Source organism: Camelus ferus, chromosome 24 (assembly GCF_009834535.1).
Source record: "Camelus ferus isolate YT-003-E chromosome 24, BCGSAC_Cfer_1.0, whole genome shotgun sequence".
Lineage (NCBI taxonomy): Eukaryota > Metazoa > Chordata > Mammalia > Artiodactyla > Camelidae > Camelus > Camelus ferus.
In genome coordinates, this window is record NC_045719.1 from 7,368,326 (window position 1) to 7,381,498 (window position 13,173).

A 13,173-nucleotide genomic window follows, 5' to 3' on the forward strand; every position below is an offset into this window, starting at 1 on the left:
TAGTACAGAAGCAAACTAATAATGATGGTTTAAGATTCTAATGAGAGATATACCACCTAAAGGAATGGAAAGTCTAAAAATGCCCCAGACTTTTTTATATGAAAAATTTGGGAAGCACTCTGGTAGGAGAGAGGGTCAGAGTAGAATGGAGCTTTTATCTGCATTTATGTAGTATTTTCAGTGATTGAGGAAAGACAGTAATTATGTGAATCAAAAAATTTGGTGGGGATAGTGGCAGGTGGGGATTATGATGGAGCTAAACCCTCTTTCCCCTATCTCACCGCACACCTCCCCTCCCCCCATCTCCTTAAGCCACTCCTACTGGGACTCAGTTTTTGAATTTTTTTTTTAAATGAATAGAATTTAAGTCTGGAGGAACTTCTAATAAAGGTCAAGTAGAAGAGAGGGTTGAGAACCTCTTAGGTTATTGTCAGAGGATGAATAGCATTTTTAGAATGATTGATGCTTAGAAGGAAAAACTAATGACAACATAGACAACTCAGGGATAAATTCACAGCCAGAAGAAGGAAGCCACAGATCCACAACTTCGGAAAGTTGAAATAATAGATAACGAGAAACACCTAGCATGTCTTCTTTTTAGTCTCCTAACTTCTGTGACAAGAGTGCTCTTTAGTAGAAAAGCTAGGAAAAAGGATTAAGAAAGTAGGGCATCTAGCTTTAACTGATTCGAAGCTTCTAGGTCCAGAGGAATTCCATCTGAAGGTTCTGAAAGACATTTCTGATATTCCCAGGGCCCCACCAGCAAAGAAGGAAATCATGGAGACAGGTAGATTTCTCAAAAAAAAAAAAAAAAAAAAAAAAAAAGAAAATGATTAAATGATGCCTTAAAAGGTAAATTTTAATAAACGCATGCACTGAAAGTGCCTTTGAATCTTGACAGAATTCTGTAACAGTTTACTAAACAGTTACCATTTATAAACAATTGGAAAGTTATAAAGAAGTAATTGCTAAGTTAGTTGTCCAGCACTGCTTTATGGAATCCTTGAACCACCTCTGTGGAGTTTGAGTAAATGCTGGATCTAGATCATCTGTTAGTGGTTCTTTCCTGTGTTGGTGAGTGGTCGGACCTGATAAGCTTAGTTTCCTTTTAACAGCAAGGGTCAGTGATTCCTTTTCCACATTTTTTTTTTGGTCTGTTTTATTTTCCCCTTTCTGTAATGAAGTCTTCTAATGGCACTATAGACTTTGCTTTGTCTTTTTTTGATGATGTTCAGAGTCAGGGATAGTAACAGGTTTAACACTCTTTTTATGTATTTCCATATTTTTTTCTTTAAAGCCAAGTTAAACTGGAGTATATATGCATGCTTGTTTATCCCATGGTATCCGTGAACATTGTTTTGTTTGTTTGTTTTTTTTTAGTTATATATGAGAAGAGAGATCCCTCAGTTATTTTTACTTGCTTTTTCAGTTGAAGGCTGTTGTGTGTTTTCCCATGTGGTAAACTGCTTGCTCATAACCTTTGCCAATTTTGCTCTTGAGTTGTCTTTTTCTTACAGATTTTTAGGGGTTCTTCATATACTATGGCTATTAATCCTTTATGTTGCAGACACTTTCTTTATATCTCTGCTTGTGTTTATTTTGTCTAATATTTTCCTTCTATCTTAAAGTATTAAAAATAATTTTGCTTTTGTGACTTCTGAATTTGGTGTTCTAAGAGTACATCCCACAACTGATGATCATTTAAAAAATTCTGTTTATAGGTTTTTATTTTATTTTATATTGCAAATAATTTAGCTATTTACTTTGGATTCTTATCTCACAACATATATAAATTCCAATTTTTTTTTTCTTCCATCGGATGGTAGAGCTCACCAGTGCTGTTTATTAAATCTCTCCTTTTTCCGCTGATTCAAAATGCTACCTTTAGCATTTACAAATTCTTTTCACTCTCAGGCTTGTTTAAGGGCACTTTTTCTCGTCCAGGTATTTACTTGCTTATTTCTGTGCCAGAACCACAGAGCTTGTCAATGAGGGTGATCGTGTCCCTGGTAACAGCAGCAAGAGCAGCGGCTAACGGGCTGATACGGAATGAGTATTACCTGTCTGCTGCTCGTCGCGGCAAATACTTTAACATGTTTTAACTAATTCAATTCTCACAAAACCCTGAGTTAGGTATTCTTTTTTCTTTTGAAAATCTGGCTTAAATGTTCTGACATGGAGCCATTTTGTTTAATGAAAAGATTTTGTTTTTTTCTTTTAATATGGAGCACTTCGCAGATGTGTGTCTTCTTGCAAAGGGACCATGCTAATATCTGTATCCTTTAAGTTTTGGTGTATGTGCTGCCAAAGCAGGCAGCTGAGTTAGGTATCTTCAATGTCTTTATTTTTACAGATGAGGGAACAGGCTTCAGGAAGTTACATTTATTCGAGTTCCAAGCTAGGACTGTAACCAACTCTGACTCCAGGGCCTACACTTAACGTGAGGTTGTGATTACTAGTGGGACCAATCTCCTCATTTTTATTTTTTCAAAAATTTCTTAGCTATCCTTATGCATTTACTTTTCTATAAACTTTGTTGTGATTTTGATTTAGATAATGCTATTTAGATTTATTTGGGGAAGAATGGACATCTTTATAATAATGGATCTTACTATCTAAAGATAAGTGCTATGTTTCCATTAAGGTTCTTTATATCCCCCAGAGTTTTATTTTTTTTAATACAAACTCTGAACATTATTTTGTTAAGCTTATTCATAAGTATTATGTGTGATTTTAGAAAATCTTGTTATTTGGAAGTAATTTCAAAGTTACAGAAGAGTTGCAAAAATAGTACGGAGAATTGCTAGATCTTCCTCACCCAGTTTTACCAGTTGCTAACATTTTGCCACATTTGATTTTGTCATTCCCACCTTGTATATATGTGTGTGGGTATCCTCCCCGCCACCCACACCTTGCAAGTTAGTTGCAAACATCTCATTACCCTGAAGAACTTCCAGAGTGTATTTCCTAAAAGCAGGGACATCATATACAACCACAGTATAATCAATCGAACTCAAGAATTTTAACATCATTGTAGTACAGTTATCTAATAGTTGTTGTAGGTTGAGTTGTGCTTCCCCCAAAGATTTTAAGTCCTAACCCCCAGTACCTATGAATGTGACCTAATTTGGAAATAGGGTCTTTGCAGTTGTAATCAAGTTAAGATGAAGTCATACTGAATTAGGGTGGGCCCTAATCCTGGATGACTGGTGTCCTGATAAGAAGAGGAAATGCCATGTGACAGCAGAGGCAGAGACTGAGTGATGTAGCTGCAAGCCAGGGAGCCCCAGGGATTGCCAGCCACAATCGGAAGTTAGCAAGGGGCAAGAAAGATTCTTTGCAGTTTCAGAGTTCCCTGCTGTCACCGTGGTTCTGGACATCTAGCCTCTGCAACTGTGAGAGAATACATTTCTGTTGTTTTACCCACCCCACTCCATTTTTTACACAGTAGTGCTAGAAACTAATACAGCAGTCCATAATCAAAAATTTTCTAATTGTCCTAATAATGTTCTTCGTAGCAAAAATCCAGAATCCAGTCCACTGCATATATGTCTCTTTAGTCTCGTTTTATCTGAATAGTTCTTTAGCCTTTATCTTTCATGATGTTGATATTTTTGAAAAGTCAGAACACTTGTTTCATACAGTGCACCTCACTGAGGGTTTGTCTGTGCTTCTCATGATTAGATTCAGATTATGAATGAGGGCAGGAATACTACATCAAAGGTTTTGTGTCCTTCCTAGTATAAACCATCAGGAGGCACACTTTGTTAGTCTGTCCCGTTATTGGCAGTGTTAACTCTGCTTAGGTTAAGGTGATGTCTGTCAGATTTCTCCACTGTAAAGTTAGTATTTTTCTCTTTTTCACTAGTAATTGATATATGGGAAAATAGTTTTAGACTCTGTGAATGAGTCTTGCTTGAATTGATTATTGCAATTGATGGTTGCAAAATAGTACTTTTCTAACTCTGTAATTCCTTCTATACGTATTAGTTGGGATTCTGTAAGAAAATCTCCCCTTCTCCCTCATTTGTTTATTATCAAGAGTGATTTTTGTATTTTCTTTTAGTCAACCAGCTATAATCCATTAGTGTCACTACTCATTTTGATGCTCAAATTCGTCCTATATTCAGCCAGCAAGAACCTCTTCAAGATGGTTCCTGTGTGCTTTTGATATATCCACATCGTTTTCTGAGTACTACTTAATTTTTTTAGTGTAAGATGTCCCAGGCTCTGAAACTGAGCAAAAGGCTCCTGTGCCTGCAGTGTGCAGAAAGCCAAACTGACAACAGGCGTTTGTAGCAAAGTAGGAATTTGTTGCAGGGCATCAAGCAAGGGAGTGGGAGTAAGCCTCAGGTCCGCTCCAGCTTAGTCTTTGAGTTGGGGGTACCTTTAAAGGGGAGGAAGAACAGAGAGATTGGAATTGATCATGGTCGTGTGACATATCTGTGATATATCTTAATCATATTTTGGGGGTCAGGATATCTCTGGTTTCTGATTCTCTGGCCAGGTGGTCCGTGGCTCGGGGGTCTGTTAGTGCATCTTGCCCTGCAGAAACAACTTGAGTTTGTATGTTACTGATAGCTACAACAGCAGGGTTAGTGCATTAATGATGTTATCAGCTACAGCAGTTTTAGGCACTTGACTAGTTGAGTTAGCACAGGATTGAGGTCAGAGGGGACAAGAAAGGGAATAAAGTTTTGGGTAGAGAAATTAATCATAAACTCTAGAATGGAAGTTGGTTTTAGGGGAACTTGGTTTCAGTCCTCACTCCTGTTTTGACTTTCCCCAAATCTTTGAGAGAATGGGGCAACAGCTGCTCTGTCTGCTTCCTCCTGAAAGATGTAGTCCTGCCTCAGTTTGTGAATGGAAGTTGCACACCAAGTTTCAAAACATTTGGTCAGATAGGATCACAGGTCACTGTGAAACAAAACTTATTCACATAAAAAAGTGACAATGAAAGATTTCAGAAGCAAATAAAGTTACAACAAATTACTTGAAAGGTAAGGAAACTTAGCAGCTCAATATTCCCCCCCCAAAAGTTTGTTCTCCTAACAGAGAAAACAAATTCAGGTTTTGCACCATCTTACCTTGAATATTAAAATTCGTTCACTCAATTAAATTCATTCTAATCTTATTCCTGATCACACACAGAATTCCTTTCTAAAGATTTTTTATTTTCTCTTACAAAGCTTCTACAACTTTCTATATCCATATTAATTTGTCCTGTTTTCTTTCCCATTTAGAAATAACCAGCTTTAGGACCAAATTACTTTTCTTTCCCTTACCACAGTGCATTTCCATTCCTTATACCTTCTTTTTCCTTGCATACAAAGATGTTTCCCGTATTAATTTTTAGTTTTAATTACCTATATTAATTAGAATTCTCAGTTCTCAGAAACCTTAATTTCTGATGAAAACTAAGAAATAAGTGATTGCGGACTGTTTGTCATATCCGCATTTCCTGATTGGCAAATTTATGAACATAACCTATAACCTCTAGAAATACACATTTTTTCATAGCATAATTTATTTTTATTGAAGTATAGTTGATTTACAATGTTAGTTTCTCATAAATAAATTCTTTTCTCAATGTTGTTACAAGATGTGTCTAATAAACTTTTTTTTTTTCATTGTTTTGATAGTTTCTTCCTCCCTTTGCTCTCTCTGAGACTCCTTTTTTTTGGGGGGGTAATTTTTTTTTTTTTCTTAGAGGAGGTACTGGAAATTGAACTCAGGACCTCATGCATGCCAAACATGTGCTCTAGCACTTGAGCTATACCCCCCCCAAATAAACTTTAGTTTTTCTCTCATAAAAAGTCAAAAGTGGGTAAACTTAGACTTGTTTAGCAGTTAATGTTCCAGTATTTTATCTTATTTGAAATGATGTTGATAGGCAATGAATTCCCATCATTTAACTTAATTTAGCAAAACTCTGAAGTTCAAAGTTACCAAAACTTTGGAGCAACTATTTTTGGATAGACATACCTAAAACATAATTATGCCAGAAGAGTTCACATAAAAACCCTTGTCTCATTTATCTCTATTTTATTACTTCTGAAAATATCGTATCAGGGTTGTAAATAGTGAGTCTGCACATTACCCACAACTTCTGTCCAACTGCTATAAGTTGGGATTTCCAATAACACGTTCTTGGGTTTGATAATTTGCTGTACTGGCTAACAGCTCAGGAAAACAGTTTACTAGGTTACTGGTTTATTATAAAAGAATACACTTGGCAACAGGCAGTGGAAGAGATGCATAAGGGCAGGGTCTCTGGGAAGGAGTGTGGGGCTTCCAGGTAAGCCACCCTCCCAGAACCTCCAGGTCTCTTCAGCACCTGAAAGGTCTCTGAACCTCTTCTGGCAGGATTTTTGTAGAGGCCTTTTGACACAGGCATGGCTGATTAAATCATTCACCGTTAGTGATTGCTCAGCTTCCAGCTTCCTCTCCTGAGGTGGGAGTGTTTGGTGGGCCTCAAAGTTCTTACCGCCTAATTCACAGGGTTAGTTCCTTGGCAACCAGCCCTCCTCCCTTAGGGGTTTCCACTTGTAAATTCAGGTGTGGTTGGAAGTGACTTAGGAATAACGTAAGTATTTGTTATAAAGGCATTTGGAGGTGGGGCCTTTGAGGGTGATTAGGTCATGAGGGCAGAGTCCTCATGAATGAGATTAATGCCCTTATAAAAGAGACTCAAGACAGATACTATGTTTTCACTTATATGTGGAATCTAAAAAATAAAACAAGTGGGAAAAAAAAAAAAAAAGATGTTCCTTCACCTTTATTGTGCTTATCACTTAGGAAAATCCCAAGGGCTTTAGTAGCTCTGGGCTAGAAATAGGAAAACCAAATACATGTTTCTTATTATTAACCACAACGTTGGAATTAGCTTCTGGCCACATGAAACATTTGTGCAGTTGAAATGTGGCTAGTTCCAATTGAGATGTGCTGTAAGTGTAAAATACATCCAGATTTTGAAGACTTAAAACGATAAAAAGAATAAAATAATTCAACTTTTTTTGTTGATTACATGTTGAAATGATACTATTTTGGGTTTATTAGGTTAAATAAGATATTATTGAAATAATATCATATAAATCTCATTTGTTTATTTTTCATCATTTTTAATGTTGCTCCTAGAAAATTTGAGGTTCTATATGTGGTTCACATTATATTTTTACTGGATAGCGTTGCTCTAGAGCCAGGCTGCCTGGACGTTATCTCTGATTTGGGGCAAGTTACATAATTTCTATGCCTCAGTTTTCTCATCTTTAAAGGAAGAGTAAAAGACATGATTAGTAACCAAGGGAAGTAGTAATTAGTTGAGGGAAAAGTGGAAGAATGTTGAGATTACAGGGTAATATGGTCAGTTCCTATGACTGAATCTGTGGCGCATGGGACAGCTGTGAGTTAAGAATGACTCTCAAGTTTCTGACTAAGGCAGCAGGCTGGACTGGAGCAGTGTTCTCCCCATTCACTAACACTTGAGTGTCAGAGAAGGAAGAGTGGTTTTGATGGCAAAGATGGCAGGTCCCATTTTGGACGTGATAAATTTGAGATTCCTGGAAGATGTTCCAGTGGGTGCCCAGGAGACCACTGTCCCAGCTAAAAGAGCCTCCTCTCCAGGGTGGATCTTCTGACAAAATGAGAACTAGTCTCTCATCTTCACCCTTTATGTTTCTGTAGGGGAATGTCTGTAGGTATCAAATAAATTCTGGTATTTTAGAGGATCTAAAAGACTTTTTCCTGTTAATTTAAAAAGTAAGTTTATGTTCTCTTCCAACAAATTGCTAGAAAGTCATGGCTTGTCTTTGCCATTCTACTGTGTAATTACCATTATTCTGTAGACTTATTTTTAGAAGGAAAAAACAGACCTATTTAAAGGCAAAATTGGTACTTCACATATCCTTTTACCTATTAGATACCCAGGGAATTATTTTGTTTCATTCAAAACCAGTATCAAGAAAAGTGGAAAGCAAAACAAAACAAAACATTAAGTATATATTGTAGGCTAAAACCATAGTTTTAAAAAAACTTTGTTGCTGACAGGACAGGATTTTCTTCGTAAAAGTTAAAAAATTACAATACCTTTTAACATTTGGCAATTAAAGTTTTGAAGCAAGCATTTTATTGGAGGGGGTAAATTAGGTTTATTTACTTATTTTTGGAGGAGGTACTGGGGATTGAACGCAGGACCGAGTGCATGTTAAGCATCTGCTCTACCGTTTGCACTATACCCTCCCCCTTGAAGCAAACATTTTAAAGCACTGTATTAAACTCCAACAAAACCACAGTAAACTACTTACTGTAGTAATTTTAACATCTTGTTTGAGAAGGAATATTAGGTAGCAAAATAAACTAAAAAGCACATTGTTTGAAAAGAAAATGGTTATAATTCATCCATACATCTAAAATTATTTCAAAATAGTTTTTTTTTAATAAACAGTGGTTTTTAAACGTACATAATGTGAACAAGTTATGATTAAATTTTTGGACACCAATCAAAATGTATTTTTAAAACTTCTTTCTTACTACTAGAAATACTAGCCTGAGGTGAGAAGTGAGGATAATAGCTGTTTATTCCTTATAAAAGGCTGGTGATTTAACAGAAGACTTGCACCAAAACATATCCAAAGGCAGAAAGGTTCATAGCCTGAGAGGTAACAGATTAAACTGATTCACTTCTCTGCTTCCCTAAACTCATCTCCCGCCACACTCCTCGTCATGTGATTTATTTTGACTTTTGAAACACATCTGACTATTCCTTGCTTCTATTGCCAAAGGCTCCCTCTCCTCAGATCTGCATTAATTTCATGTTTAAACTTTCAGGTTTTAAATTTGTTGACTAAGACATACATTGAAAGTCAACAGAAGCATAATGGAAATAAAATATCACAGGAATTTGGGGAAACTAAAGAGCTTTGGGTCGGTTTTATAAACTGATATTTCTAAAAATGTGATATCTGATTTCTTCTCTTTAGTCTTAAAAAGATAAATGGAAGGGATATGTACATTATTATAGGAATAATTAAATGATATATTTTTAAGATTTAAAACTCCAACTAAAGAAGGATCTATATAGTGTTTTAGGAACATTTAATTTCCATAAGGACTTGAAAGTAGCATCTGTTTATTGTAATTTCTAGGTCAAGAATCTTGACAAAGACAGTAGGTAAGGTGTGGAAATCTGAGGATATTAAAAAATCTCAAGATAGATATAAAATCAGCTTATTTTTTTCAAGAGTTGACTTAATTTGTAGACAGAATAATGCCTAATAAATATTTTACAAGTACCTTTCCACTAACAGCTTTTTAGTAATTGCCTGAATTGGCCAAATGTAATTTTTATCTGGGATCTTCATAATTCATATCTATTTTGTGTTGAATTTAATAATTTTTAAGAAAATCTTGAGACTTTACTTTGTAATTTGTTACTATACTTCCAAACACAATAAAATTTAAGTGTTCTTTACAGTTCTTTTACATTAGGTTCTTATGGCTGATCCTGTGCCAGATAGACATCATTAAAGAAATCATGGGGAACTACTCAGAATTTAGAATGAGTTGGCTTTTTCTTTAAGGTCACTTGTTTGTATATCTAACGTACAAAAAAAAAAAAAAAGAAAAAAGATAGTAGAAATTTCTGTCGGTGGGAGTGTAAGTTCAGGTTTCCATTTGCTCACATTTTCTATTCTCCTTTGACCCTTGGAAAATTAAGTTCTGTGTTTGCTTTTATAAGACAGAGTGCACACCCTTTAGTAGTGTGATGTTTCCTCTTCTCCGTCTGTTTTCTATTCTTTCGTAGTCCTGCCTATCTTTTGTGTTTTATGCTAAAGTGAGAGGGATTTTAAAATGAAAGAGAAAAAAATCATTGTGTTTTTGGTCTGTAGAGTGCTGTGTCCTATGGAGACTGATCATTTCATATTTTATGACATCAAGTCTATAAATTTATTTCTCTAGGATTTCTTAAACATTCAAAACTCTTGGTTGTAAATTGGAGCTATCTGAGCAAAGTGCCAGACTAGGGTTTTTTACCTCCTTGCTGGATACAGCATAAAATGTCACAGTTGGTAAGCTTGCTAGAGTTAGTTTATAGAAATAATGTACATTTTATTTTTTTTATGAGTTCAAAAATATGTTAAGTCATCTGAGAATAATCAGTTTTACTAATAATAAGACAACATGGTCATGATGGAGAGGGACGGGGTGCTGTTTTCAAAGTTAGTAGGTTTGTGTTGTAGGTGGAGCAGTGAGGCTGACTGCCAATAATTTTATCATGTTTGCAACATTGTAAGTTATTAAACATTAGCCCTTTAGGCCAAAGAACAGAAAATGTTATACACAGGCTTCCCTGGAGGCTGTGTGGGTAGTGGAAAGAGTGTGGCATAGAACTCAGACCCAGTTCCCTAGTTGTGCTCACTTTTAGCTTCTCCTGCTTGAGCAAGTGACTTAACCTCCCCAGAATACAGGTTCTTCAAATATAAGATGTAGAGTTTACACCTACTTCCCCCCCCCCGATAACATTAGGATTATTATAGGACCAAATTAAATAATAAAGTGCTTTGGAAATAAAACACTGTCAAAGTATAAAATATTAAAACAAAATACCTTAACATAGTGTACAGTGTAAGCGTCACCTGCTAGTGATTGAGCCAGATGCACTGAAAAAAGTATTTCAAATTTGCTCCAGCTCTACTAAACATGCTGTTACAAAGTGGATTCTGATACAGTATAGGTAATTCTGATACATGACCACCTGATACAAAGTTGAAAAACTTTATATGACTTAGGGAATTGGTAAGTTAAGTAAATAATTGGAAAACCTGCAAGTATTTCTAGAATGCATGCTCTGCTTGGCCCTTGGGGGAGACACAAGTGTTATGCAGGTTGTTGGAAAGAATTAGAATCAAGTTACAATTCAGTGATTTATTCTTTCAACAAAAATTAAATGAATGCCCATACAGCTAAAGCAATTTATATTAAGTAAAAGGAAATGTAAGGTCTGTGTAGTGTAGGCTCTGTTCTGGCCTCTTGTTTCCTCTTCATACTCTTCCATGTTGTACTTGAGCACCAAACTACTTCCGGTTTCAAAAGCCCACTTTGTTCTCTCTTGTCTGTGGACTTGCGCGCATCCTGCCAGCTCTACCTGAGAGACAGTCTCTGCCATCTGATTTGCACAGTTAATGTCTAATTGGCTTTTTTGTCTTCCCCAACCCCAAGTCTGTGTTTTGGAATATTAGCAGGTAGTAGGGAAAGCAGGTTGGGAAAGTAAATTGGGGAAGTTAACCTGGAATACCAGGTTAAGGATTTGGTATATTATTCTGTAGGTAGTAGGGAGCCATGGAAAGATTTGTCCTGGAGAGTGTTCGGGTCTACTTTATAAAGGTTATTAAGCAGTTTACATGTTAGAACCCCTTTGGGATGGATTAGAGGTTGAGAATCACTACAAATTATCTGATGAGGAAGCAGAGTTGTAGAAATGGAGATGATTAGGATCTGAAGGAAAACAGCAAGCGTTCGTTCATTTAAAAAATATTTATTGATGCTCATTATGTTCCAGGTTCTGGGAATATTGTGTTCTAGGTTCCAGGAATTTTACAGAGTATGCCTTATAGATCAATAAGAAAAACAGACAACCCTATAAAAAAGTGAATAAGTGTCTTGAATAGACATTTTGCAAAAGAGAATCACCAATAAACATGTAAAAGTGCTCACTTCATTAATAATTATGAACATAAAATTGAAAGCACACCCAGCAGAGCAGATAAATTTTTAAAGAGTGAAAATGACAAGTATTGGTGAAAATGTGAAGCAGTGGCAACTCTCGTAATCTGCTGGTGGGATTATAAACTGCTGCAGCCACCCTGGAAAACTGTCGAGCAGTGCGTACTCTGCCCCAGCAATCTGCTGCAAGGTGTATTTCCATTAGGATGGTGGCTGGCACTTAGTTTCTTTATCTGGGTGGTGAGTGCATTGGTGTTCAGTTTATGCTAATTCACTGAGCTGTACATTTGTTGTATTTACTTTTCTGCGTATGTGCTATACTTCAATAAACTTTAAAAACAAAATTTGCCCGTTCTTACATTCTGGAGAGGACAGCCGTTATTATCCTCCAGGTCGTCACCATCATAGCAAACGTTAGTGTTACTACTATGCTAGGCACTGTTACAGGTGCATTATATGTGTCAACTCATTTAATTGTCACAGTCACTCTCAGTCTTACTTTTATTATTCCCATTTTATAAATGAGGAAACTGAAGCACAGAAAGGTTGAGTATCTTGCCAAAGTTCACACAGCTACTGAGCAGTGGACTCAGACTTTGAACCCAGACATTCTGTTTCTAAAAATCTGTGTTCTTAACCACTGTGCTGTACTTTCAGTAAACAAACAACACGAGCCTGTGCTCTCAGCCCTTATGTATTATATGGTGTTAAGTGCTATCAAAAATAAAGCATGTTTAAGGGGAATAGGCAGTACCCTAGGGAATGTTGCATTGCTGCTTTGTAGAGAGGGCAGTCAGAGAGGTTCTTACTAAGAAGGTGGTAATAGAGCAGTGAAAGACGTTCTTACTGAGAAGATGATAGTAGTGCAAAGAGCTGAAGAAGCTGAGGCGCTGAGCCATGCGGGTCTGTAGCAGAAGAGCTTCCCTGGTGAAGAGAAGAAAGTGCAGTGGCCCGAGACGGGAGTGTGCCTGGCCGGTCTGCAGGATGCAGGCAGGTTTGGGGCAAGTGAGGGCTTAGCAGTAGGAGATGCAGTAAGAGGAGTAATGGGAGCTCCATAGTAGGGTGTTTTTTGTATATATATATATTTTTATTGAAGTACAGTCAGTTTACAATGTTGTATCAATTTCTGGTGTACAGCATAGTGCTTCAGTCGTACATGAACATACATATATTCATTTTGTATTCTTCACCATAATTTACTATAAGATACTGAATATAGTTCCCTGTGCTACGCAGTATAAACTTGTTGTTTATCTGTTTTGTATATAGTACTTAGTATCTGCAAATCTCGAACTCCCAATTTATCCCTGTAGTAAGGTCTTGAAGGCCATTGTAAGAACTTTGGCTTTTACTCTGAGTGCAACAGAAAATCTTGGACGGATTGTGGCAGGGGACTGTTGTGAAATGATTTGTGTTTTAAGAGGATAGCGCTGATACTTTGAGAAAAGCCTG

General features: G+C 36.5%; 1 protein-coding gene across 3 annotated transcripts in view; it reads left to right on the plus strand.

Moving 5' to 3' along the window:
- YES1 (YES proto-oncogene 1, Src family tyrosine kinase) overlaps positions 1-13,173 on the plus strand; it is a 57,047-nt gene that overhangs the window by 10,736 nt on the left and 33,138 nt on the right. The window lies entirely within an intron of this gene.